The sequence below is a fragment of the Fundulus heteroclitus genome, chromosome 24 (assembly GCF_011125445.2).
Source record: "Fundulus heteroclitus isolate FHET01 chromosome 24, MU-UCD_Fhet_4.1, whole genome shotgun sequence".
NCBI classification, from domain to species: domain Eukaryota; kingdom Metazoa; phylum Chordata; class Actinopteri; order Cyprinodontiformes; family Fundulidae; genus Fundulus; species Fundulus heteroclitus.
The window spans coordinates 28759085-28763953 of record NC_046384.1 but is presented as its reverse complement, the minus strand read 5'-3'; the positions used below and the strand labels follow the sequence as shown (position 1 = coordinate 28763953).

General features: G+C 41.1%; 1 protein-coding gene across 1 annotated transcript in view; it reads right to left on the bottom strand.

Annotated features, from left to right (window-relative positions):
* Positions 1–4787: 4787 nt before the first annotated feature.
* sts (steroid sulfatase (microsomal), isozyme S) overlaps positions 4788–4869 on the bottom strand; it is a gene marked incomplete in the record, with an annotated part of 49679 nt that continues 49597 nt past the window's right edge. Inside the window, 1 exon segment of the mRNA XM_036128217.1 lies at positions 4788–4869.

The following is a 4869-nucleotide window of genomic DNA, read 5'->3' as shown; positions in this document are numbered from 1 at the left end:
GTTTCAAGAGTGCTAGAGAACTGTAGCAAAACAGACCCGCGCTGCGCTAACTGTTGCCAACAAAAGCGCTTCTAAATTTCATGAGTCACGGGTTGCGGTTTTTTTGGGCAGGTTTCTGAAAGTGAAATCGCTTATTTGGGCTCTAACATAAGTGACAAAACAGGTGTTATTATAAGACCTGCCTGCACTACATTTGAATGTATCCAGCTGAAATATCCCTCCGCCATAGGAGCCGACGGTAGTAAAGGCAGACAGAGCAACTCTGCACGTATTTTCTGCAGTTTCTGCAGCGGAGCAATAACCGGTGATAACTGCTGAAAGTAGATTACATGGTGCAGATCACCATTTTAAGCAGAGATTGGTTTTGAAGGTGAGCTTTTACACGTTGATAACATTGCAGAAACCCCAACCCATAAACCGTACTTTAATGCTTAATAATTTGTTGTCTCTGTATTTGACAAACCAAGGATGAATCACGTTGCCAAACGAAGTACCTGGAGTTACTATTCAGTTGCTAAACAGTCTCTTTCAAGGGTATTAAGCTCCTGCCCAGTTGCAAGCAAAGTGTAAGACTGGAATGACCTATAAATTTAAAACCTTTTTCCAGGCTTAAACTCTATGAATATGGATTGAAACAGCAAGCAAAAATATTCAAAGAAATTATTGTTGTTGGTGTGAAAGCTCAGAATTAGATGTGTGTGTGTGTGTGTGTGTGTGTGTGTGTGTGTGTGTGTGTGTGTGTGAGAGAGAGAGAGAGAGAGAGAGAGAGAGAGAGAGAAAATGAACAAAACTTATGACTTTATTGAAATGTACAATTTTTATTAATTTATATGTTTATGCATAATACCATGTCTATCTTTGTTTAAGAGGCAAAAAAAATATATCGGCATGAAAACAGGTATTTATTAACACATTTGTTTACACACTGTGTAAACATCAGGGCATCATGATTAGTCATATAGCCATTATAGTCCAGAGTTTAACATTTGGCACCAGGATGTTTTCATTCCAATTCTGAAAAGTGCTTGAAAAATAACAAAATAAAAATATTTTTTGTACAAGCATGTATTTTATTAGTGTCATTTATTGCAAAATTGCATATTAAAATGCCCAAACAGGCTATTACACTAGAAATAAAAGGATAAAATATGCGATTAATTTGCGATTAATCTCGATTAAAATTTTTAATCGTTTGACAGCACTAATAAATATATTCATGTTTTAAGTGTTTGGTCTCTGATCATTGTTTCTTCCCTTGCTGCCAAATCATTGAACCGGATGGGTGAGACGGGCCGTGGTAAAATGGAGTAGGAACGGGCCCGCAGTTTTAACAAAAGGCTTCAAAGAACATGTAGACAAAGAGCTCAAAGATGAAGAACGGAAGAGAAGAGAAAATCGGCTCTCAGCGGAGCCAGTTTATCACCAACCCAAAAACAACACAGTCAAAATCACTTATGAAATGCATGCACACACATTAGAAATATCCAGCACAGTTAAAACAAACTCCATCTCGGAGTAATTAAGCATTAAACTAATTCCTAATAAGGAGCTGGAGTCTGTCACGTCATAAGATGGCATTACAGATCATTGTAGAAGAATCTGGCCCAAAGGATGAGGGGTGGCCACGTTGACATTGTAAAACCTGGTGAAAGTGCTTGGGGAAGCCCATGATACAGCAGCACATAGGGTTTCTAGCAGAACTCCCATCATAACTGCCCAGGAAGCAGAGACACTCCTGATAGTGTAGGCCTTCACACCGACCGGCAGGGGACAGTGTCCCGCACTGTAGGCGTGGCTGATGATGTCCACGATCCAATGAGAGATGCTGTTTGGATAACAGACAAAAAGATGATCTAAATGTCTCACACCTGTAGTAGCAGCAACGTTTGCCTCCAACGCCCTCACTGGGCATAATAAATTAGACCCATTTCCAGTCACACCTGATGGAGGCTGAAACTGAGCCAACATCAACAGCTGGTTACAAATGGGACAACACCTTCGGCACAAATGCAGTGTTCGGCCACAAGATAACTCTAGAACTGTCCGTACTCCATTTGAGACATGAAGGACTGACAAATAGAGCATGTAGCTCACCAACCTTCTTAGCTGAAACAATAACCTCAAGTGGCTGTCTTGCATGACAGCCACTTGAGGTCTGTCTGCAACAAAAGGCTCAAATGGAGACTGGCATTCTCCCGGAGCAAGTACCTGCCGTGATAGAGTTTGCTACCTGGTTGTGCTTCCCAGGCAAATAGACCGCCTGCCAGGTGAACAAATGAGGAGAGGCCCTTTCCAAAAGGTTTACAAAACACTACCCCAGAGAATAAACCCAGTTCCTTAAAAGGTTCCTGCAGGAGAAATGTCCCTTTCGGCATAATTGGAGACTGACAATTAGATGGTGACAAAGCACTTCAAATACAATTGTTGTTGCTGAAAATGCATTAACTGACATTACAGGGATTTAAACACCACCTTGAAGACTTACATTTTTCAAAAATAATACATCCACAGAACATCTAGAGTGGTGCAGAGTAAAAGTAATTATTACTGAAAAATAAATGTATAGTATATAAATAATTGTTTAATAAATTTGACAGGTACAGAATTGTTAAGATATCAACTAGGTCAGTGGAACGAACTGCTTAACCCAGAACTTCATGGCACACTTAGATAGCACCGGACACAAGGATATGGCACAAATCTACCAGATAACACCCCGGAGGTGTCAGTTTCTCTACTGATGACACAGTTTGCAAGTATACGGCCCCTGCATGGGTGTGAACCTAAACTCCTTTATAATGTTTGTGTAATGAGCAATCAGCGCTGATGTGTCTGTAATCATTTCTCCTTCTTTAGTAGATAAAATATCTTGAAGTATACTTTTCTGTTTTATGCGTCTTGCATCCAAAGTAATATGTAAGTGGGGGTCGCCTGAAGGGTAAAACGGGCTGGGTCCACCGAGGGTCTTTCACCACCGACAGGGTACGTTGGCTCTTAACAAAGTATGTAAATATTTACTTCTGGTTTTCATGCCAACGTCGACATGAAAGCATTCTGTACCAAAAGGAATAGTAGGTTGAAGTCACGTGAGACAGAGCTCAGGCATTGCCAGATCGTAGTTGCCCTGAGATTGCTCTGAGAAATGGCTTCTTGTTGTCATTACATTTCTCAATTCAAGCGGACCAAGAAAGAACAAAACGAGGGTGAACATCGGTCTAGCTTTTGAGCATTGGTGCTGCGTGGAGGTTTCCGCTTTCCTTCTGGACTGGTAGGTTAAATGTTTGTTAAAAGGTTGCTAGCTAATGCTATCGGACCTGGCAGCCGGCTGGCTAACAGGAAAGTTGAAGGTTGGAATCAGCATGAGTTTTCCACCTACTGGCCGGGAAGAGTTAGACTTGTCGCTATTTCCTTCAAAGGTCTACATTGTGTTAATCTGAAAAGCAGCCAAAAGGTCCCTGATAATTCTGGAGGAGCTGTAGAGATCCACAGTTCAGTTGGAAGAATTTATTGACACGCACCCCATAAACGTGTCCTTCATGGCAGAGTGGCAAGAGAAATGTCCTTAATTATCCAGTTTAACCTCAGGAGGGAAGCTCGTCCTGGCTGAGAGACGAAAAGCAAACCTCAGTGAAAGGGACTGAACTGGTAACCTTGTGGCTATGAAGCCACACCACATTTCATAAAAAACAACCCATTTCTGCTATCATTATTGTACAGTAAAAATAACTCAGACCCACAGATGCACCTGCAGCTGTTGGCCCATCGTCATTTCAGCCCACTTGCTGCTTCTGGTGATTTGCATTGGCCCTAAATCACAGCTTAGACCTGGGCTGATGATCCCCCAGCTTGTGTTTTTCTACATTATTCAGCTCATTTTTCCCTGGTAATGAAGCACAGAGTGGGCGGCTGTCTGAACACAAACAAACGGAGCCTATTCTGCATTGTAATGCTCGGCTTTCGCCACCAACACATCTTCAGCTGTGATAGGCACTTACTGAGAAGACAATGGCCACTTGTGGAAGTGAGCATTTGTCAACTGCCTGCTCCTTTATTCTCTGCTCCATACAGCAGGAGTAATGGCTGCTTTTTGCTTTGTTTCTGCAGGGCCTGGCAACAAGGCAGTTCATTCTGAAGCAGCGCTCATTACATAACAGCTACTTCAGGGTTTTAGTCAATCTCTCCGTTATATAAAGAGGATGTGACATTGAACTATTCACTCTCATTCACATGCAGACTTTTAGCAGTGAGTCAGCTTTCAGCTCCGCTGTTGACAACTACTTTCGTCAAGTTAATCTCTGCAGCACATAGGTTTACATACAGTGTTTTATAAATGTATTCATTATACCTCTAGGGTTTAATACATTTCACTAGAATCAAGTTGGATGAGCAGATTATACACAATGCCTTAAAATCAGTATTCATCACTGTCAAACTCAACTGTAGTTGAATGTTGTGTGGCAAACAAACACCAATTAGCATATTATAGTATGAAGTAAAAAAAATTTTGAGAAAAAAAACAATGCATGGCTTCCTTTCTCCTCCAAATGAAAATAATAAAATGTTTCGGACATCTGGGTTTAGGACTCCGTGGAAGCATCTTATTTTTCCTTTAATAAACTGCATCACCACAGCATGATGCTGCTACTATCATGTTTCACCATGGGGGCGATGTGCAATGTTTTGTTTTTGTTTGTTTTATTTTCCCATACAGCGTTTTTGATCTCTGCAGCTCAGGGGGTCGAAATGTGACAGCAGCATAACCAATGTTACTTTTAATTAAGAAGAACAAAGATTTGATTTTTCTTTATTTTCTGTCCAGTTTAAACAAGCCACCTGGTCTTTCTGAACACCTCAGCAGAACTACAGACT